The 23990-nt window shown below is 45.1% G+C and overlaps 1 protein-coding gene across 3 annotated transcripts in view; it reads left to right on the top strand.

The window, feature by feature from the left end:
• Positions 1 to 23126, top strand: part of SKIP (chromatin protein family) — a 33587-nt gene extending 10461 nt beyond the window's left edge. For all 3 annotated transcript variants that reach the window (XR_015185656.1, XR_015185657.1, XM_086493468.1), the window contains one exon: positions 22751 to 23126. The gene's annotated coding sequence lies outside the window, so the exon portion shown is untranslated. The remainder of the gene's footprint in view (positions 1 to 22750) is intronic.
• The last annotated feature ends 864 nt before the right edge of the window (positions 23127 to 23990 follow it).

Below are 23990 nucleotides of genomic sequence, written 5' to 3'. Positions count from 1 at the left end.
TGCATCTCTTTCAGTTCAGCTGTTATTTGAAGTGCTTAAAGTTGTCCAATTTGCTCTTTTCCGTTGGCATGTGGTGCTCGTCCGCGTGACAGTGGTATCAGAGCTTCAGGCGCGTGCTTATTTGAAAGTATACCGATCCTACCAAAGAGCAGATAGAGCAAGATGGCGCTTCCAAGCTCCACAGGGAAATCCACCAAAGAATCTCCGTGTCTCGACCCCGGACGTATTAGTCACTCCCACCCTTACTTCATCGTGCATCGGGCGTGCTCTCGTCTTCATCGCTCTTACTTACAAGGCATAAGCCATAAAGATTACTTGCAAGAGAAGGATCAAGGATTTTTCAAGCCACTGTTTTTTCTCAGAGGGAGTGCCATGCAGGGTGGATGTCTATAGCTACTAAGCCGCACACTCCAAGGACTTGGCAAGCTTTCAAGAAAATTTTAGCCCGAAGCTACATGCTTTCTGACATCTTTCTATGGAGTGCAACGTCTTGCTAAGTGGGGTATTCTGAAATGCTTGCCACACGAAAATTCTAGCAGATTATAACTTGAAATTTTTCGACATCTTGCAATAGGTGTTTCTTCTCGAGTTGATAACCTTGGGTCCCAGTGTGATTGCTATATCTTGGGGCTACCATCACCGCCACAGGAACACTGTCTGTCGAGTCTCATTTCGACTATTCAAGCACTTATGGACCATGCTGCGATTGGCTACAACCTTATGGAAGGAATCTAACCCTAATCTTGGTACAGGTTTCAGGATGGAAAGTCAGTTGTATTTTTGAGCTCGAGTCTCAACTGATGTCGAGATTGTTTTTTAAGTTTGAGTTCTGTTTGATGATCTTGTTTGGAATTTGTTTGAAATGGATGGTATGTATTTTGAATTTTAGCGCCAATTCGAATTGTTTGACTTTGGTTTTAATACTGGTTTTAATGATTAGTGAGAAACAATGTAGACCCAATACGTACATACGGATCCTTTTCGTAGCGTACATATTTTTTGTATGGATTCGTACGGGTTTTTTTAAAAAAACTTATCCTTTAAAAAAGAAAGCCCAAAACGTAGGCGCCTCGGATCTACGAGGGCTTTTTTGCAATGTAAAGTCTTTGGAAAGTGAATCTGAGAAATTTCGTAGATCATCGTAGGAGTGCAGAGAAGGTTAGTGACACATACATATACACACATGCTCTCTCTCTCTCTCTCTCTCTCTCTCTCTACAGACTACAATCGGTTGGTTTAAATTCAAGTGTTTATACGTGAATAGTGACATGGTCTTCAAGTGTATAAGATTTTGTATTCAGTGACTATGTATCGATATTGAATTTCATTAAGTGTGTTTGAAAGTTCGTAGATAATATTTGTTGGTTATTCAATAGGCAACTTGTGCTTTTAAAGTCTACTAGAACTAAATTTAGATAGTGTAGGTTATTTTACAATGGCGTGTATTTTTACGTACATGAAAACTTTTCCTGTACGGAACAACGTTAAGTACGTACGTATACAGGCCGTACAGTACGTACGGTTTCACCTCAGTGAGAAGTGATGTTTGAGAATGCTTAGTCATACCCATGGCCCAGATCCTTGTTGTTATTTACGGGCGGAGTATTGAATTTTTGAAAAGAGTTGTTTCTACTCATGGCCCGGACCCTTGTGGTTATTTACGGGGGCAGTATTGAATGTTTGAAAAGAGCTGTTTTTACTCATGGCCCGAACCCTTGTGGTCATTCACGGGGGGAAGTATTGTTGTTACTCATGGCTTGGACCCTTGTGGTTAATTACGGGGGGAGTATTGCTCTCAACATCTCCAAACGACGCAAGCTGCGGTCTAAGGGACGTTTGGTCGTAAAAGGCCTCTATATCTCATGGCTCGGACCTTTTTAGGTTATTTGCGGGAGGAGTGATGAGGGAGTCGTTGAACACCTCATGGCCCGGACTTGGATGGTTATTTGCGGGGGGATTGCTCATCGGCGACTTTATGTTTCTATGTCTTATTCATTGGCGATTTTATGTTCATCGGCATTTGTGTTGCATCGTGATGTGCCAACTACTTAATATTCCTTATTGGATGAGCTTTTTCTGGGAAGCCAATGACCTTGGATATCAAGAGCTCCGATGTGGAATGAGACTCCTTATTGGATGAGATTTTTCTAGGAAGCCAATGACCCATGATATCAAGAGCTCCAATCTGGATTGAGAAAACTGTTTGTCCCTCGGATTGACTTTCAGAGATTTTTGAGCTAACTTGAGTTGCTTTGCAAATATGTTGTAATTGCGGACGATTACTATTATGCAACGAAGATATTCCTCATTTCAAGTATGTCACAGATGAAACAGTTTCTTTGTGGTGCGACGAATTGCGCTCGCTATCTGCTGCCGCTTGCTTTCCCTCCCTCGCCAGCACCTGTCGCCCCCCCGTCCCGCCATCGCTAGCTGCCCCATCCCTCCCCCCTGTGCCGCCAGCAATCACTGTTGCGCGCGCATTGCCTCCTGTCCTTCCCTTGCCGTGTGTTGCCCTCCCTGTCCGCCCCTTAGCCACCTGTCCGCTTGCTGCCCGCCATCCCCTCGTTGCTGCTGCGAGCCCGCTACCCTCACCCTTTGCCATTTCCAGCCCGCCTTCCCCCCCCCCTCCTAATCCACTCACTTATTCCCTCCCTCGTTATCTTCGATCTCTGCTACTCTGGCGCCGAAGTTTTCTTGTGATTGGCTCTGACAAGTGCTAGTTTCTGGACAATGCTCGTTGGGGCTCTTTTGCAGAGAAAATTTCTTTCCGTTTCTTCTCCGACACAACAGCAGACACAGATGGAGGCTCAAGCTCCGCCACAGAGCGACTCTGATGAAGTCCCCTCGCTCGACCCCGTTGAGCCCACCATTCGACTCTCTCTTACTCCGACAGAGCAAGCGAGCCTAGCCGCAGATGTGGATCGTTTGCAGGCGACTTCCGTCATCTGCAAGATTTCGGCACTAGACCCAGCAGAGGAGAGCTGCATGACCTTCTCTAGGCCCGCCTTCTTGCAGAGGTGGGCAAGATCTTGGACGTTCAGTTCCTCGGACGAGGCTACTATCAGATCGAGTTTGAGACCTTTGAGATGGCGTCCAAGGTCATAGCTATGAGCCCCTTGACCATCCGAGCAGTTCGAGCCCTCTTTCGACAGTGGAACATGGTTTTGACCATGCTTCAGATGTTCTGGTAGAGGAGGCAGACCTTCCTCTCTCCGTTTGCTTTCCTGGTTTGCGGAGGGAGTACCTACCACTTTTGTCCAGGATAGGCTCAGCGATTGGGACTGTCCTGGAGACAACATCAGTAGCTGCCAAGGCGGCCGGCATTCCCTCAGTTTGCGTTTTGGTTAGTGACACTCACACTCTCCTGAAGGTCATCCTCCTTCCTCGGGTGAGTGGGGGTTGGTTTAGACAGAGCGTTGTCGTGCAGCTCCGCTGCCATGATGAGAAAAAGAGCAGAGAAATGCAAGCTAAGCTTCTTTGAAGCCTACACATGAAGTGAGCAGTGATCAGGGCTTGATAATAGGCCAAGCTTAATGATTAATGTATGCCAGATGCGGCTTAGAAGGGCCAACAGATGCCTCAATGATGCCAAAAATGATTGCAGTGACCACATATGAGAGATTATGATCTAGAATTGTAGTGCTTGAAGTGCTCTACCGGCCTGTCTTTACGGCTCGTCGATTGGAGCCACGGTGAAGAAGTTATGTCACTTTGAAGTTTGAGTCGATTGCAGATCCGTACCGGATTGGGCAACTGCAGCTAAGGTGACAGAGATGAAATGATTGCATGGGCCTGAAGTGCTCTACTTCTGGAGCGCGTCGGTCTTTTCAGATTGGTGATTGGAGTTCCGATCGCCAAGATATTGGCCGTTAAAGATTTACCAGGGGCCAGGTTCGTACCAGTCCGGTCCGCTCGATCGGAGTGCCATATGATAATTTTTGGGGTTCAACCAAGCTGCTCTAGAATAGAGTGCAATTAAAAAATCCAGAAGTGCTTGAGGAGCATTGTGTTCGGAATGTCGTCTCTTGGAATGCAATGATTGCGGGATAAACCCAACAGAAGCAGGGCCAGGAAGCTGGCTATTTTCAAAGACAAGGTCTTTCTCAAAATGCAATTACCTATATTAGCATCTTGAAGCATGTGGCATTGTGCAAGATGATGATACGAGAAGTTAAACCCTTGATGAGATTGTTCGATAAGCGCTGCTAGGGAAAGATGAGGTGTTTGGCAGTGCTTTAATCGATAAGTACGCCCAAATGTGATGCCCTTAGTAAGTGGCCGCTTGCCCAAATGAAATTTATGGCCGGTATGTATGCCAACTGTGGTGCTTGGCGATGCTTTAGTGGCATGTATGTGCAATGTGGTGCCCACTATGAAGTTCATAGGGCTGCCCAAAGAGCCCGCCCAAGCCATTAAGTCGGCCGCCCAAGCAACATAACAATGGCCGCCCGCCCAAAGGCTCACTGAATGGCCGCTCAATACCTTATTAAGTGTGTGAACAAAAGTAAAAGGGGGGACATGGCGTCGTGCAGCAGAAAACGAGAGTGTGGAGGGAGACGTTTTTGCTTGCGACGACCAGGGGACTACTCAGACGAGCGCGGCCCTGTGACGAGAAAGAATCAGCATGCCATGGCGCAGAATTTCGGAGCTGCTCCTGCGCGATTCCGTGTCGGTCGAAATCCCACCCTGCCATGTCATAGAGACGATTCTTGCCACGTCAGTAGCGACGACGCTATTGGCTAATAATAGGACGGTGCCTTTTGCATGCGGGGATGGCAAGCCAACGAGGGCAAGAGGGGATGCAAAGCAAAGGGGGAACAAAGGCAAGATAAAGGAGGTAAGCTCGAGGGAAGCTTGAACGAATTCGAGGCAATTTAAGGAGGAAGCCAACGAGGGCAAGAGGGCATTCGAAGCATAACGAAGCAAAGAGAAGGGAGGAACCTCGAGCATAGCGAGCTCTCTCTCTCGAAGTGGGGGAGACACGGTGTGCTCTCTCTCTCTCGAAGCTTGGAGAGACGGCATGCTCCCTCTCTCTCCATCGGGCTTTTGCATGAGAAGAAGCCAAACAAAGAGGCAAAAAAGGGAGCGAATCAAAGAGCAAAGGCGTTCTCACTCTCTCTCTCTCTCGAGTTTGAACAAAGGTAGGGAACCAAAGGCTATCTTTCTCTCTCTCTCTCTCTCTCTCTCTCTCTCTCTCTCTCTCTCTTCCTCGTCCTCGGACTTAAGCTTGAGAAGAGGAGAGCAAGGAGCCAAAAAGCAAGGAAAAGGCGTGCAATTCAGGGGATTCTCTCTCTACAAGTAGCTTTGAAAGACGCTCGATCGAGCAAAGCAGGTCAATCAAAGAGAGTCTCGAGAGCTCTTGACAACATCGAAAGAAAAACTTGAGGCTTATTGTTGGTAACCAAAGCAATAGAAGAAGCATAAGAGCAGGCTAAGGAAGGCACTCGAAGAAGCAAGGGATAAAGCTTCGAATAGCAATTGAAGAGCAGGAGGGAGTTAAAGTGCAGACCATGAGGAAGTTAAAGTGCAGAGTATAAAGAGCAGGATAATCGATAATAATTGAGGCTTGATGATTGAGGCAGTGAACTGACTTGAAGCTTGCAGAATCTAATGGAACTTGAAGCAGACAAAGCAACAAGAGATAATTACCATCATCGTCATCAGCTAGAGATTGATTTAATATTCTGTTAAGTCCGATGTCGTTAACGGCCCGGTTAATCCTGTTTAAGCTCCCAGTTAGCAGATGATCCAAGTGACGGCGCTGTTAACAGCCCGCCTTTGCTAAAGATTAAGTTGTACTCAGATGTATTAATCGATTAATTGATGATTGCGGTGATTGCCAGAGCTGTCATTGTCTCTTGTTCTCTCTCTTTCATACCTCCCACAGCCAGAGGCCCGGCGCCTGCCCGGCTCACGTAGCGAACACATATCCCCTGATATCTTTGGTGAACCCGACGCGAAACGAACCGGGGTGGGAGGTAAAGATGGAGAATTTAGAGCAGATGATGAAGATGATTGCAGAATTAAGTGCGAACGGTTTTGATGATAAGTAAAGAGTTCCCGATATTTCGAAGATGCTTCAATTGGTTCAAGGATCTCTTCTTGAAATAGAGACCGTAAAGAAGAAAAATCAAATCGATGAAGCTTTGGATACAGCTTTAGATGCAGTATACGACGAAAGACGACTCTTTGATGGATACGATCCAAACGGTTACCTAGAGTGCGATGAGCTGGAGACCAAGGTAAGAGGGATACCAGAAGAATTGATGATCAAATCTTTTGAGGAGTTAGTGAGTTCAGATGTGAAGGAGCAGATTCAAGAAGTTACCAAAGCTTGCAACGATGACTGGGAGTATTTCAAAGAAGCTATTGTGCAAGTACGTTATGAGCAGTATGAATGCTATCAAGAATAGAGTTCAAGTCCACCAGATTACGCAGATATTCAAGGACAAGTACGATCAAAGTTAGAAGCTGTGATTGATGAGTTTATCGTGCAGGATGCTACTTTTTTACAGGCTAATGATGAAGACATAGTTGAAGCTGTGTATGCAAAGTTGGGTTTTGCAGATGTTGTGCATGAAGTAGAAGTCTTTGAGGGTGAGGCTTTACAGCTTCAGGATACGCACGGTGAATTTTTCAAAGAATCTACACATGCAATTCGGAATACGCAGAATGAATTTTGCAAAGAACCTATGCATGCAGTACATGAAGAAAAGAAATCAGCGAATCAAAACAGTGAAGTAGCTAAAGCTCAAGAAGAAATTTTGCAGGTAAATGAGTGTAACCAAATTCAAGTAGACACGCAGGAAGATTCGGTTACAGCTGACACTTTTTCTACTGAACCAGAATTAGAGCAAAATTTTTCTGGTACAGATTCTACCAGAGGTAATTGAAGATACTGGTACAGGTTTTGCCAAAGAGTTGATTAATGATACAATGTTATAGGTCAAAGCAGGGCTGCTGTTGAGAGCAACAGGACCATGTATTTTGGTATACCAGATTTACCGAATTTGGATGCACCAGATTTTGAGGACTTGGCTAAGCAAGAGTATGTGCTTAATTTAGAGGGGGTGCAGACTTCTTATTGACAAGCTTTTGTGAAGCACAGCTACCAAATTGGACAACTGAACCTGAATGGGATGATGATGAATCAGAGGGGGTGCAGACTCCTCCTTTGACACGCTTCTGCGACCTAGAGCTACCGATCTGGCAGACTGATCCTGAATTTGATGATGGTGATTTAGAGAGGGAGCAAACTTCTTCTCTATCAAGAATTTTTGACACAGGGCTCACACTATGGCAAGATGATCATGAAATTGATGATGCTGATTCAGAGGGGGTGCATAGTGAAGTGCAATCTCTTGATGTTGAATATGATTGGTTTCATTGTGCCGATGATACAGACAGGGCAGCAGATGAAATTTTCAATGTGCATACTAAACTTTGTGCTATAGAAGTGCAAAGATATTTGGATGAGGGTAAAAGACTTGAAGAGCAGTTTACTGCAGATACATTTAGTATGCATGTCATATGTGGAAATCTTGGTTTACTGCAGCAACCTGAGATGTGCACGATGGAGGAACCTTCTCTAGCGGTGGACCTAGACCTTATGTGCTTACTGGACGAAGCTTTAGAAGGGTTCTCAGACACAGATGCTAAGGATACCAATGAATCTATATTCATGCATGAGCAAGTTTGTTCAGATTCAGCAGATGATGAACTTATGCAGTTGTTAGATGATGCACTACTTGATTGAGCCTCTACGAGATAGAGAATTGTTTTCAGATGCATCTTTTGAGCCTAATGAAGAGGATTTTACTAGAGACTTGATGTACTATCCAGATATGCACGATTGGGATTCCAATACTAGTGAGAGTGAAGGTGCACTGCCAATGCTTTTACCTGTGATTGATGATCGACAATTGGATGAGCCAGTTGCACAAAGGATATGGCAGTATCTGATGCTATCTGATGCTATATGGAATCTGATGTTACCCTATGATGTAGGGGATTTTGAGCTAGATTTTGACCCAGGAGGTGACAGATATATGCATGGTCCTGGGCAATTGACTTATATGCCATATGATTCAGGCGGTTTGTATGAAGATTTGTGGGTTAATTTGTGTTTATGCTGTGATGATTGGAAATTCTTGTATTTTTCCTATGATCTTGGAGGAGGGTGCAATTTTTTTAAAGGAATGCTCACAATGGGACAAATGATTGGGTTCCCGTTTGATCCCGGGGGCTACTAAAGTGCCAGATACAGATTTGAAGAGTACCAGCTATCTGATGTAGCAGATTGCATGGTACAAGGTTTTGTTTTCTAGATTATGCCGAGTCATAAGAGTTTTCGGTTATGCAGTCAATAAGATTACATGGCTGGCTTCCAGTTGACTTCTTTGGATAATTGATGAAGTATCTTTACATCTATTGAGTTGGTTCTGCTAACAGAACTTGAAGTAAAGGACTTGACGGCCATTCCGTGTGCAGACAGAGTAAGGCATACTTGAGCTTGACAGGGTTCCTTAAAGAGAGCTTAATGGTCAAGCCGTGTGCATCATTAACTCGAGCACTTGAGTCTGGCGGGGTTCACTAAACAGGTTATCCATAATTGAATGCTTTGAAGATACAACAGATATGGTTCAGAGATTTTTGATGGGTAGCTACCTAATGATTAAGATAAAAAATTGATGATAGGGTATAAGCCTTATTTTGTTTTTCATAATGTGAGTCTGATGATGGAAAGAGCTTAAGGTACCTAAAGAAGATGCAGATTGAAGTGCTGTTGGCACAAACCGGAGGCTGTGCAGGTTCAGAGGGGGTGGATGTCGTGCAGCTCCGCTGCCATGAAGAGAAAAAGAGCAGAGAAATGCAAGCTAAGCTTCTTTGAAGCCTACACATTAAGTGAGCAGTGATCAGGGCTTGATAACAGGCCAAGCTTAATGATTAATGTATGCCAGATGCGGGTTAAAAGGGCCAATAGATGCCTTAATAATGCCAAAAATGATTATGCTTGATGTGAGAACAGATGGAAGATTATGATCTAAAACTGCAGTGTTTGAAGTGCTCTACCTGCCTGTCTTTACGGCTCGTCGATTGGAGCTACGGTGAAGAAGTTATGGCAGTTTGAAGTTTGAGTTAATGCAGATCCATACCGGATTGGGCAACTACAGTTGAGCTGACAGAATTGAAATGAATGCGCGGGCCTGAAGAGCTCACTTTGTGGAGCTCGTCGATCTTTTCAGATCAGTGATCGGGTTTACGGTTGCCAAGATATTGGCCGGTAAATATTCACCAGGGGCCGGTTCCGTACCACTCTGGTCAGCCCAGTCAATGAGCTGCAGCTGGGATTTTGGAATGCATTGACTGCTGGACTACTCAAGGAAGTTGTTGTGCTTGGCAATGTGCTTTGTTCGACAAGTGCATGCGAAATGTGGTGCTGTTACGAAGGCACAGAAAGTTCTTGTTGAGTTCTCAAAAATGTCGTCTTTTGAAATGCCGTGGCCGCCCAATGGATAAGCTTGGTGGTGCCTTGGCCAATATGTATGCCTAATGTGGAGCTCGAAGGCCGACCGCCCAAGCTAGGCCACTAAGTAAAGCCGCCCAAGCCAACCATGGAGCCCAAAGGCAAGCCTGCCCCATGAAAGCCGCCCAATGTAGCACTAAGGTGCCTTTATGAAGGTATGGTTGCCAAAGGCAAGGGAACCCATTATGAAACATTGGGCCAATTGTGGCTTTAGGCAGCCGGACGCCCATTGAGAGAAAATAATGCCTAACGTGTGAAAAAATGCATGGCGGGTAAGGGTTGGCAGTGAGCAGAAGACGAAGGAGGAGAAGAAGCGTTCGCGACGGCCACGGGACTACTTAGACGAGCGCTGCCCTGTGACGAGAAAGAATCAGCTTGCCATGGTGCAGCATTTCAGAGTTGCTCCGGCGCGATTCCGTGCAGGTCGAAATCCCACACTGCCACGTCATAGATCCGGTGCACGCCACGTCAATGACGCCGGCGCTATTGAGGGGGGAATATAAATATAGCAATCAACGAAGGACAGAGAAAGGAGGAAGTCATTGCATGCGAAAAGAGCTCGAAGCAAGCAAAGAAGGGCGAACTCTCTCTCTTGATCGGCAATTGTCACCAGGAGGTGTATTTTTCTTGTTGCCTTCAATAAATAAGTACTAGATATTTTTATTTATTTTTATTTTTACTTGTTTCCCCAGGACCCTTGAAAAGGTGCAAGTGGACATTGCATGGCCAGTGTGAAACGGCTGCGGCCGAATAGGTTTCTCACATCGAGAGTATGGGTTGGTCAATCGGGGACTGGTCGGGCCAGTTAGCACTGAATTCTGATGAGTATGGAAGCTTGTGCCCGCCAAATGAAATCTGGGCCACTCGGAAAGTCACTTACAACTTTATAAGTGAGTGGGAACTAGGGAATTAACTCAAAGGGGCAAACTGGACACTTGGCAGTTGTAGAGCCATTTGCAGGACACCTCAGCTGGAGGGGGCGCCCATTTGAGGCTGGGGCTGATTTTTGCTCAAGGCAAGTGACCTACAATGTGTGTGTGAGTAGTGGGTGCAGGTCTACAGCTTTAATGGAAAGCTTGCCTTCTCCTTTGTCTCATGTAGCGCGATGACTTGCTCTCGTGCATCTCTCTCTCCCCTTTGGCATATATGGTAATGCCCCACTAGTTGGGCTACTCAGATGAACATGTACAGTTCTGGGGGTTTATGCGCGTTTGCCAAGGCAAGAGCCTTCTGAACAGGAACCGAATTAGCTAATTGCTAATCCCCCACAGGTACTTCCGAGTTCGGAGAGTTTTCTCGCGTGAAAACTCGTCCAATTCACAGGGGAACTGTCCCATTGCGTGCGGGAGCCCTTGGGACACGCGTAGGCATGTTCGCTCCGCTAAAAACGATCTGAAACGGCGAATTACAGCCTGCTGTGTTTTTCTGTAGGTTTAGGGTTTCGCACCTAAACTGCAAGGGAACCTGGGGGGAGCCTCGTGAGAGCCTTGGGATGCGTGTACAGGCTTTTAGGCACCCGGCAGTGAAAAACAGGGAATTACAGCCCGCTGAATTTCTGTGACAGCTCACCAGAAAGCTTCCATATAGCGAGGGAATCCGTCCTAGATAGGTGCTTTTGACCTACAGGGGTTTTTGCAACGTTATGTTGCCAAAATCAGGTCGAAAACCTGCGTTTTCAGCCCTCGCCAGGTTTGGACAGCTTTGTGAAAGCTTTTGCTAAGTGGTCGGATCGTCTACCTTAATTTGAATAAAGAAATACCGAAAGGGGCGCCAGTCTTTGGGGCCTACAGGGTGTCGGTCTCGTGTGCGCAGTGACATTCTAGTCGCTGGACGCAACTGTGTTCTCTTCCGTTCTCAGTGCTTTGTGTAAAGTTAACAGGTAATTGAAATAGTACCGCCCTCTACGTTGTATGGGCCGGTTATATGGTTCCATCGACGGGATAGTCACTTTTTCTTCAAAAAGTGCAGCGTGGATTGTTGTGGGTGAAAGCAACACAGAGCTTGTCGTTATGGCAGAGAAGAGAGACCAAGTACCTGAAGAGGGATCTTCCTCACATGGCACGAAGAAAGTTCCTTCAACTCTTCAAGAAGAGGATAGGTTGGTTAGAACTCAACTGCGTTGCTGCATGGACATGTTTCAGCAATTGGCTAACAACCCAAGGATGCAGGAGTTCTAACTTCTTATTGGCTCCGACACAGGGTTTTCAGCCTCCTACACAGGGCATGACTGAGCCGTTGCAGGAAAAGGAGATTTCCAATGCGCAGAGGACTCATGATGCTCGAGGGAAAGCCCATGTGGTTGAGCAACTAGCGGTGTCCAATGATCCAAAGCAACTTGCTGTAGTTGGACAGGAACCGTTTGTGAATGGTCAAGGGAGGAATGAACACGCTATACGTCAGACACTTCCATTACCTAATACTTATCCTGGTTATTTTGGAGGTGGTTCAGTGTTTCAAGCTATGGCTGGACCTTCCACAGGTTATATGCTAGGGAATGTGTTCGGGACAATGCAAACAGGCATGGGTAACCCTATGTACGCGAACATGGGTGTCCAACCAGGTTTTCAGGGTGCCTACGGCCAGTTTCGAGTGCCTGGAGCACAATTTGGTATGGCTGGTTTTTCGCAGCCATACGTACAAAATGTAGATATGACGGGTAAAACAGTTGATGCGAGTGCTGGAATGAACAATCATGGAGCACCACTGTTACAGGCACCCGTTTATGATAATGTGGCTCCTTTGAGTCAGCTTAAGGATAACAAGGAAGGTGGGCAGGGCGTGAAGTTTGAAACTTTCAAAGGAACTGAGGATCAATTGAAGGCTTTGACCTTCATACAACAGTTCGACGCAGCTTATGCTAGAGGAAACTTCACGGAATCTTCAAAGATACGCAAGGCTGCCACTTTCTTGAAAGGGAATGCGCTTCAATGGTGGACCGCATTGTGGAATCAGGGTCAAGCCCCAACAACGTGGGTCCAATTCAAACAGCTTTTTGCGCCTGCTTGGTTGACAAACACTTTTGAAGTGGATGTGATGACAGAATGGCACGAGTTGAATGCTAAACAATGTGCGAACTTGGAAGAGTACAATAAAAAGTTTTGGGCCGCACTGTTGCCAGTCACCTCTTACAGGTTTGTGCCATTGTCAGAACAGATTGAGAAGTACTGTTGCGGATTGCCCAAGAAAATCAGGGACTACTGCACAAAGACTACTGTCATGAATATGTTTCAGTTGATAGAGAATGCAAGAGTGGCCAGCAATCTGTCGAAGGGAGATTCCGATGGATTTAATAGCCACAAGAAAGGGTCCCAGGGCAAACAGTTTTCAGCCAAGGGCAATGTTGCAGCAAAGCCTTCTGAGCCTCCCACAAAGAAGCCCTCCACTGAAGAAGGTGATACGTCCAAGAAGCAGTCTAAGTCTTCTTCGGGACGAGGACAAGGACAAAAGAGGCATTTTTCTGGCAAAACTTTTGAAGAACGGAAAGCTCTTAGGGAGGCCAAGAAATGCTACATTTGTGAACAGGAAGGACATTTTGCGTATGAATGCCCACAGAAGAAGTCACAGGATAAGGATGACAAGTCAGACCATAAAGGGAAGAAGCCAAAGCCAAGTGCAGGACTTGTTCCAGATTTGGTTGGAGACCAGCCAAACACAGATGCCACGGAGCTGTGCAGAGCTTGGGGCAAAGTTAGAGACCAGACAGTGCTGGTTTTCTTTGATCCAGGAGCCCGTGCAAATTTCATATCACCAGAAAACGCATCAAAGTTGGGCATTTGTGCAGAGGAGATGGGTATGACAGGGGAAGCAGGTTTGGCATGCCCAGGTCATTCAGAGCTTGTTACTCCCATTTTGGGAAAGCTTCGTCTGCACATTCAGAGCTATGTGGATACGGAAGAATTTCATATTATGCCACTTGAGGGTTGTGATGTGTTACTGGGTATCCCATGGTGTTACAGGTTGCATGCTATGGTGGATACTTACAACAAAAAGATTACCCTTTTACATAGAGGGAAGACTCATGTCCTTGATATAAAGCTTAAAGGCGAGTCTGTTCCATTCGTTTCTGCTTCTGCTATTTCATCTGTAATAAAGAATCATCTTTCTGTGTACTTGATCTTTGCAAAAGAAGTACCTCAAGTTGTATCTAATTTGTCTACCTTAGATAAAGACAGGTCAACTTTTTTGAGTGGTTTCAGTGATTGTTTTTCGGACTCTTTGCCAGGGGAGTTACCTCCTGAGAGACCTGAAGATCATACTATAGATCTTGTGCCAGGTTCTAGTCCACCGAATAGACCACCATACAAGGTTAGTGCAGCCCAGCAGAAAGAGATTATGAGTCAGGTCAACGAGCTTTTAGAGAAGGGGCTGATTCAGCCTAGTTCATCCCCTTTTTGTTCGCCTGTACTCTTAGTGCAGAAGAAGGATGGTTCATGGCGCATGTGCATTGACTATCGCGCCTTGAATAAGAATACTATCAAGAACAGGTTCCCCATACCGAGGATAGATGACATTCTTGATCTGCTTGAGGGAGCGTAATTGTTTACAAGGATAGACCTAAAGAGTGGCTACCATCAGATACGCATTAGGCCAGAAGATGTCCATAAGACTGCGTTCAGGACAACATTTGGTCTCTATGAGTTTCTTGTTATGCCATTTGGTCTCACAAATGCTCCTACCATGTTTAATAGAATGATGGACAGAATTTTTAGACCACATAGAAACTTCGTGGGTACCTTCTTTGATGACATGATTGTCTATTCGAAGTCTGAAGAGGAGCATAGGGATCACTTGACTGCAGTTTTCAATGAGTTACGTAAGAACAAGCTACTCATTAATGCGAAGAATAGTAAATTCTTTTTGCAAGAGATTCACTTCCTTGGGCACATTGTTTCAAAGGATGGGGTACGCATGGATCCCGCTAAAGTGGAAGCAATTAGATCATGGCCAGACTTGAAGTCCGTACATGACATCCGAAGCTTTCTAGGCTTATGTTCCTACTACAGGAGGTTCATCCGAAATTTTGCTGAGATTGCTTCTCCACTCCATGCACTACAAGGAAAAGGAGTTACTTTCAAGTGGACAGCCAAGGAAATTTTAGCGTTCAAACACTTGAAAGAGAAGGTGACTTCAGATCTGGTAATCATTTTGCCAGATCTTTCGAAACCTTTTGTGGTTCAGTGTGATGCGTGTGGCCATAGTCTTGGTGCAGTTCTAATGCAGAATGGCCGAGTAGTCGCATATGAGAGCAAAATTCTTTTGAAGACTGAAAGAAACTTGCAAGTCTATGAGAAAGAATTGCCGGCAGTAATTCATGCTCTCACTAGTTGGAAACACTATCTGCTAGGGGCTGATTTTGTTGTCCAAACAGATCATCAAACCTTGCGATATTTTCTCACACAGACGAAGTTGTCTGAGAAGCACATGCGATGGGCAAACATCTTGTCAATGTTCCATTTTCAAATTGTGCATGTGCAAGGAAAAAAGAACGTGGTGGCTGATGCTTTGTCACGAAAGCCCCAAATTTCAGCAGTGTCAATTCCGTACCATTGTGAACTAGACGAAATGAAGACACAATATGCTGAAGATTCAGATTTTGCAAGGATCTATGACCAGCTTGTTGATGGGCAACATCATGAGCACTATATGCTTAAGAATGACTTTCTCATGATGCATGGAAAGTTATGCGTTACTAAACAGTTACGGCCAAAGATTTTGATGGAAAGTCATGCTCCACCTTATGCTGGGCATCGTGGAATTGATGCGACAGTGAAAGGGGTTGAGGCATTCTTCTATTGGCCAGCTTTGCGTCAAGATGTTGACACATTTGTAAGATCATGCTTAGTATGCCAAAAAGTCAAATTTGACAGACAAAAGCAATCGGGATTGTTGCAGCCATTGCCAATCCCAGATAGGCCATGGGAAAGCATAGCAATGGACTTTATCTTTGATCTTCCAAGGACGCAAACAGGCAATGATGGGATTTGGACTATCATTTGTAGGTTCAGTAAGCAGGCCCATTTCATTCCTGTGAGGAAGAAGATAAAGCCAGAACACATGGTCAAGTTATTCATGAGCAATATCTTTAAATATCATGAGATGCCTTAGTCAATTGTCAGTGACAGGGATCCACGTATGACGAGTCCTTTCTGGAAGGCATTGTTTGAGAACATGGGCACTACGCTAAAGTTCTCTTCTTCGTTTCATCCGTAAACTGATGGACAGTCAGAAAAGGCAAATTCTACTGTTCTGGACCTGCTCAAATGTTATGTGTCAGAGCACAAGGCAACTTGGGAACACCAGCTTCCATTGGCTGAATATGCTTACAATAACACTGTGCATACGTCAACAGGTAAGACACCATTTGAGATAGTGGAAGGAGGGAAGAAAGTCCCGCCCATTTTGCAGACTAAGGACAAGATTTTTGAGGCAGACAAGTATGTGCAAGATATGGATGAAACATACAGGAAGATAAAGATTGCTCTTGAGAAGACTCAGGCTAAACAAAAGAAAGCTGTTGATCGTCACCGTCGTGAACTTGTATTTTCACTTGGTGATTGGGTGCTTTTGCGCTTTGAAAAGGCCAGGTTAAGGAAAAGGAAAGGCAAGGAACGCTTGTTTCCTAAGCTCAGTATGCGATATTATGGTCCTTTTCAGATTTCAGAAAAGATCAACGACGTAGCTTACGGGTTGAAGCTACCCGAAGGCTGGAAAATACATAATGCTTTTCATGTCAGCCTTCTAAGACCCTTTGTTGGTGATGTGCCAGAGAATATGCTTGATGAGGAACAACCCGAAGTTGGATGAAATCCTTGTTCCTGAACAGATATTGGCACATAAAGAAAGAAAGGTTAGAGGAAAGGTTGCAAGACGCTATTTGGTGAAGTTCAAGAACTATCCATCGTTGGATGCCAAATGGATGGAAGAGTCTGAATTGGTTGATTCACCTCAGCTATTGCAATTGTATCTTGAAGCCTTTCAGATGGAACCCACAGTGACTTGATGTAGCCTTTTCTGGAGCAAGGCAAGAGCACGGTTCATGATGCTCAAGAGAGTAGTTAAGCAATTGTATCTACTCTTTCCATAGAGAATTTAGCTAGAGAAGTTTGTGCTTGAGAGTACACTAGAAGACTTCTATGCTTGATATATGTGTCGTAGCCAGGTTGGTGGGATTGTTTAATCGTCCAACGCTACATTTCCGGAAGCATGTATATCTTGGATTCCCATCATAGAATATATGTGATATCAGGAGATACCGCATGTATTCATGCAAGCGAGGTCGCTTGCAGTATTTCAAGGGTGGGGTGTGTCACCAGGAGGTGTATTTTTCCTGTTGCCTTCAATAAATAAGTACTAGATATTTTTATTTATTTTTATTTTTACTTGTTTCCCCGAGACCCTTGAAAAGGTGCAAGTGGACATTGCATGGCTAGTGTGAAACGGCTGCGGTCGAATAGGTTTCTCACATCGGGAGTCTGGGTCGGTCAGTTGGGGACTGGTCGGGCCAGTTAGCACTGAATTCTGATGAGTATGGAAGCTTGTGCCCCGCCAAATGAAATCTGGGCCACTCGGAAAGTCACTTACAACTTTATAAGTGAGTGGGAACTAGGGAATTAACTCGGGGCAAACTGGACACTTGGCAGTTGTAGAGCCATTTGCAGGACACCTCAGATGGAGGGGGCGCCCATTTGAGGATGGGGCTGAGTTTTGCTCAAGGCAAGTGACCTACAGTGTGTGTGTGAGTAGTGGGTGCAGGTCTACAGCTTTAATGGAAAGCTTGCCTTCTCCTCTGTCTCATGTAACGCGATGACTTGCTCTCGTGCATCTCTCTCTCCCCTTTGGCATATATGGTATTGCCCCACTAGTTGGGCTACTCAGATGAACATGTACAGTTCTGGGGGTTTATGCGCGTTTGCCAAGGCAAGAGCCTTCTGAGCAGGAACCGGATTAGCTAATTGCTAATCCCCCACAGGTACGCACAGTTCCATCGCGAAAGATTGCGAGTTCTGAGAGTTTTCTCGCGTGAAAACTCGTCCAATTCACAAGGGAACTGTCCCATTGCGTGCGGGAGCCCTTGGGACACGCGTAGGCGTGTTCGCTCCGCTTAAAACGATCCGAAACAGTGAATTACAGCCTGCTGTGTCTTTCTGCAGGTTTAGGGTTTCGCACCTAAACTGCAAGGGAACCTCGGGGGAGCCTCGTGAGAGCCTTGGAATGCGTGTACAGGCTTTTGGGCACCCGGCAGTGAAAAACAGGGAATTACAGCCCGCTGAATTTCTGTGACAGCTCACCAGAAACCTTCCAGATAGCGAGGGAATCCGTCCTAGATAGGTGCTTTTGACCTATAGGGGTTTTTGCGACGTTATGCTGCCAAAATCAGGTCGAAAACCTGCGTTTTCAGCCCTCGCCAGGTTTGGACAGCTTTGTGAAAGCTTGTGCTAAGTGGTCGGATCGTCTACCTTAATTTGAATAAAGAAATACCGAAAGGGGCGCCAGTCTTTGGGGCCTACAGGGTGTCGGTCTCGTGTGCGCAGTGACATTCTAGTTACTGGACGCAACTGTGTTAAGTTAACAGGTAATTGAAATAGTACCGCCCTCTACGTTGTATGGGCCGGTTATAGCAATCCAACCAAAGCAAGGGCGAACTCTTCCTCTCTCGTCCTCGAAGCAACCAAAGCAAGGGCGAACTCTTCCTCTCTCGTCCTCAAAGCAACCAAAGCAAGGGCGAACTCTTCCTCTCTCATCTTCGAAGCAACCAAAGCAAAGGAGAGACTCTTTCTCTCTCTCTCTCTCTCTCTCTCTCTCTCTCTCTCTCTCTCTCTCTCTCTCTCTCGCTTGAACGAAGGAAAGGACCAAAGATCTTTCTTTCTCTCTCTCTCTCGAACTTGCTCTCGGACATAAGCAAGAAAGCTAAAGGCGCTCTCGTGCTGGAGAAGGAGAGGATCTCGGAGCGTTGCATGAAGTTGGCATGAGCTCGGAAGAGGAAAGCAAGTGTATAGAGCAAGCAAGGGATAAAGTTCCGGCTAGCAATTGAAGAGCAGGAGAAGGTTAAAGCCTGTGAGCGGCAATTAAGCCAATGCAAAGCATAAGAAGTAGAAAGCTGCATAATAATTGACAGTAATTGAAGCATGAAAACTGAGGTAGTGAGCAGAATTGAAGACTGCAAAATCCACGGGGCATTTGAAGCAACATGAGGAAAATTTCCATAATCGTCATCACCTAGAAATTGATTTAACATTCTGATAAGTTCGGTGTAGTTAACGGCCCGGTTAATTCTGTAAAGCGGGAGCGTAAACTCCTGGTTAGCAGATGATCCAAGTGACGGCGCTGTTAATAGCCCGCCTTGTCTAAGGATAAATTGTACTCAAACTAATATTCGATTAATTGTTGCCATTGTCTCTTGTTCTCTCTCTTTCACACCTCCCACAGCCAAAGGCCCGGCGCCTGCCCGGCTCACGTAGCGAACACATATCCCCCGACAACGTGGAGTATTCGGGCCTCCCGAACTAGTGCTTCATTTGTCGACAGATAGGTCATCTTGCGAAGGCCTGTCCACGAAGGAGGCCCCGACCTACACCACAGACTCAACCCCAGCAGGCTGGGGCTGGCCAGCAGCCACAGGCAGAGACACAAAGCACACAAGCAGAGCCACCCTCCGAGCCTGGGGCTCCAGCGGAGGAGGGATGGCAGCAGGTTCGTGGTCGACGACCGGAGGGGCCACAGCGACAGCCTGGCACTCAGAGTCGTCCTCAGGTGCCTGCCCAACAGCAATGGGCATTTCCATTGTGATTTGCCACAATTGATTGATTTAGATCAGAAAGTCAAGTTTAAACCCCATTGTTTGCGTGTGTTTGATTAACGGTTTGGCACTCCGTCTATATGTTCATCTACATTGCATGCACAGTCTTTAAAGAAGACTAGAATTTTTCCAGTCACTTTACATGGAATGGGTATGTTCATGTTTTTGTGTTGGAAGTGGTTTCAAGAATTTTTATCGTCGAAGATTCTTGACGAAGGTAGACACATGACTATAGACGAAGTTGAAGCATTGAAGGAGCCACATATGACTTTGTGTCACACGAGTTTGAGTCGATAGGCGAGAGCCGAGGCCAGTAAGGCTCTAATACCAGTTGTTAGGTCTTGGGCTATGGAGCCATGGTGGTGCAGGGCGTGCAGAGAAAGACGAGAGAGAGAGAGAAGAAGTCAACACAGTTTGCAGAAAAGAGAACACGCTACTACTACTAATTCCATTAAAAAGAAGTCTTTACATAGTTTTTGAAAGGTGATATCAACCACACCTTTTACTCATGCAAACTCTACTAACTGATGGTCTATAAATGCATGCTTTGAGACTTGTTCTCACGGGCGTAGACACTATGGAATCCGGGCGTGCATACCCAATAGAAGGTGGGCGTTTACAAGGCTTGGTAGGTTATGAGAGAGAGCTCCAAGCTATGGAGATATTCTTGTAGGCTCATGATTTGGGCACTCAAATCTTGCAAATCTTTGCAAGGATAAGAGCCGCTCGAGGCTTTGGATCACCTTGGTGACTTTGAGAAGATTTTTGGACATAGAGATCTTTCTTTTAGGCGCGGCTTAAAGAAGCAAGCGTTGCAAACCTTTATGAAGTTCCAAGTATCGCATGACCCACACATCAGAGTGGGACGGCGAAGAGTCCTTCCCAGGATTCATCTAGACGCTGTTGGTGATCTCCCTCAACGCCATACAGTTCGGTACCAGTACCTCACTTTGAAAAGGAGGGGATGTCACGTGCACATCTAACCCTATGTGTACGTGGACAAGCTACTTCATGACTAGTTCAGTTCAATTAGCCTAGCTTAGGAAGTGTTTTGGCACTTTTGTGAGTCTGCTCGCAGATCGTGCATGTCCAGGCACTTAGAGTAGATGGATATCCTTTGGTTGCACACAACATGATCATCAGATTACAGTCAGAACCCATCAGAAGCATTTTTACAGTGCATAGAGCTATTTTTTTCTATTTTAGCCAATTTTCACTTATTATTTTTAAGTGACTTTTGTTGGGAAAGTGGGTAGGGCAATTTGATAAGCAAGTATATAAGAAACCCTAGCGCTAGCGTTTTCAGCCAAGAACAGCCAGGTTTTCTACAAGTGCAGATTCAGCCCATTGTTTGCAGTTGCAGATCAAGCCCGGCATTAGCAGACCCAAAAGAAGCCTTAGCGTTTTTGCAGCAGAGCCCATATCAGCCCTAGCATTTTTGAATCAGCAATACAACACAGCGTTTTGTAGATTCTCCGCGACAGAATTAGCAGTTAGACCAGCGTTTTCAGTTTTCAGCATCAAGATACCGCAGAACAAGTCCCAAACCTCGCAGATCTCACCTTCCTGCTGCAGATCCTCGCCGCACGGTTAGATCAGCTCAAGTTTGCAGATTCAGCCCGGAAAACGCAGATTTCAGCATCTGCGTTTTCAGCGTGCCGTCGTTGCATCGTCATCGACATAGAGTCAAAATTCAGCAGATAGAGATTTGCAGATTTCAGCCCTTAGCATTTTCAGATTTCTGCCCGTCTCGTCGTCGTCCTCATCGTCGTCGACATCGTCGGCAAGTCCAAAGCATTGTAGAGATATGTGCAATCAATAGTAAACCGCTCTCGCCATAGAGAGTGGGGCATTCGGAGGAGGGTTTGACAACATTTTGGTGTCGTATTCTTCTCTCTCTCTCTCTCAGTCTCAGCACCTTCATTCACAGTGTCTTTCACTTTGTTTGTGATCATTTGCACTCTCTCACTAAAAGAACGGAAGGGAGAGCCTTCCGTAAGTAAAAGGAACCTTGAGCACAGTTCGGAGCACTCATCTTGAGCAAAGTTCAACATTTACGTCCGTTGCACCTTACACATGATCCGTATGGACTATGATGATGTGGCAGCCATGCTGTTGATGTGCCAAAACATTTGCAAGCTTTTATAGCAGAAGCTCTAAGTGGTTTATTGGCCACCGCTTTTGGGCCAGTTTGTAATTAGCGTTTGATTTTGTAGCTTTTGGGACACCTGGGCCTACAAATTAAAGGCCAGGCTCCCAGTTGAATGGAGATTATGTGACTGGACTCGCAACACAATTTTAATTGTGATCGCTCACTAATATAGGAAGAAAGTTGAAACACCACAAGGGGCGCCTGTCAAGGAGCCAGTACTTCTGAGATGGGAACTCTACCCCTTCGTGCTCTAGTGGTATTTCAAGTTTAGCTTCTTGTTTCTGGTTCAGTTTTGATTTTGTTGCACCGCCTGTTCAAGTGGGCGGCCGGTATCAAGGAGAGTGTGGGGGCTTCCTGAGGACTCAATTTGGAGATCATCTTGGGGGATCTTTGCTCTTCGTAGGTTTGTAGTAGTATTCACTTTTCGATTCGTATTTAGCTTTACTCGAGGACTTAAGAATGTGTTCCGTTAGAAGATGTTGTGTGAAGTTTGATTTCTAGGATTAAGTTTTTAAGATGTCTTATTCTTTTTTGCTTAAAGTTGAGTACTTGTTTTAAGCCAAGTAAGTTGCGTCAACTTATTTTACACATGCTTTTTCTAAAAACATTTTTAAGTTAATAATGTTTTGTTTTATTTAGTTTTGTTTCGTAGCAAACAAAGTGATTTAGTTAGTTTGTTTGTCTGTTTTTGTTTTTCTTTTCTTTTCTTTTGTCCCTTGCTTTTATGGTTCTATGAGTGCTTTATTCCCTCTTATAATTCGTGAGTTCAGACTTTTCTGAACTTATGAAGGTATATCATCTTGGGGGATGCTGATAGTGCCGTTTTAGGGTCACCAACGCTCAACGGTCTTCTTCTCCATCTCCCTTCACTCTATTTTGTCAATTCTGATGAGTTGTTTAAGGTTTTTTGAAGTACTAAAGTTTGTTTTACCAACCACTCGCTAGAAGTGGTTACACCTTAGGAAAGCTGGGGCACTTGTTACTCTCTTTACTCCCTCTTGCCAATATTTTAATTTCTTGGTCACTGCCAACTGGCCCTTTTACAGAGCCTTTGTAGTCTTTCCAGTATTTGGCCTTGTGACCGTTCCTCTCTCTGAAGGCTTGTTGTATCCAGGTTAGTACTACAGGTTCTTTTTTGGGCATATTCAGGGAAATTTTCAGAGACAGCAGTACACCGCTGTTTTCTTGCTAAAGAAAAATAGTGAGAGTTCTTAAAAATTTGTTTGTACAGAAACATGGGGTATATTGATGTTTGAGGATTGCCTTTTATCTGCAGGATTGATGAGCAAACTGTTCTGATGGAATTGATCTTGAGCTTGGGGCATGAGAATGTGGTCCCTTTGTTGCCACCTAAGGAGGTGGTAGTCCAGATCATGTGGACGCCTGGAATGCCTCTGCGGTCTGACGAGGTGATATCCAGAATTTGTGGAGTGTGTACAGAATCTGATATTTGTATAATCCTCCCAGTAGGAAGAAGTGCAATCTGTGGCTGTTTTATGTTGGCGTAATTACAAGATATTGTGGTTGAAACTTACCTTTTTATTTTGTTTCGGATTGCCATCTTTTCAGCATGGTGGATGATCATCGTGTGCTGTTGAGCATGTATGAAGCTTTGTATGCTGCATATATAGTTTGAGTCAATCATGAGCTAACTGTGGCCTCAAGAGTTTATGGGTGAAGACTGTTTGTGACAAATGTGGAGGTGTAGCTGGCTAGCATGGGCTTAAATCTTGCACCTGCATGTCAAATTTCAAGTGCATTTATATATGAGGAGGAAAGTGTTTCATTGTATGGCTGGGTGGTCTTTGCCTATGCAGTGCTTTTGTAATCTGTGTACATCTGTATTGATGTATGCTCTTTTTTGTGTGTGTGGTGTGGGGGTGTGGGAGCAAATATTGAATCTGGGCTGATCCTGGATTCATCTAGGTATGTCTGTATGCCTTTAAATTGTATGCTTGTGTGACAAAGAAGAGTGTGTGGCCACTTTGTTTTCTTTTTTCTCTCTTTGTTGGTGGTGATGCATTAATCCTGTATTGAGCCCAAGCAGGTAAGACTCGTTCTTCCCGAACTGCTCACAGGCCCATGACCTTGGAATCGATGGAGAGACAGAATATGTAAGCACCTAGCAACGTTGAATGTCTGTGGCAATCCAAAATGTAGCTCTGAAAGTTATGATTGTTATGCAGATGAAGTGGCACCAAAAGGCTTGGTAGTTTTAGGTTTACCAGCACTTTACATGTCTTGCAAATTCTACGCTTTTGCGGTTGTATCTTTAATTTTTTGCAGCATGTTTGGTTGCCACAAATTCTATTCCCCTTTCAGCAAAAGCTCGTGCTCCCAGCGTTATTCTCAATGGCATGTTGTCCTTCCTTATTTGGTGCTGATATGATAATTTTGAGATCTCATTGTTGTGATTTCATGTATGCGTTTGTTTGAGAGGATTCAAACAAACGTGTTCCAAGAGTACTTCCTTCAGGGTGCGGCAAAGTTGATTTTTTTCAGTCTGGCCCTTCCAA

Source organism: Adiantum capillus-veneris, chromosome 21 (assembly GCF_014529385.1).
Source record: "Adiantum capillus-veneris isolate H3 chromosome 21, ASM1452938v2, whole genome shotgun sequence".
Classification (NCBI taxonomy): domain Eukaryota; kingdom Viridiplantae; phylum Streptophyta; class Polypodiopsida; order Polypodiales; family Pteridaceae; genus Adiantum; species Adiantum capillus-veneris.
The sequence above is the reverse complement of the archived record's forward strand: the minus strand, read 5'-3'. Positions and strand labels throughout refer to the sequence as shown.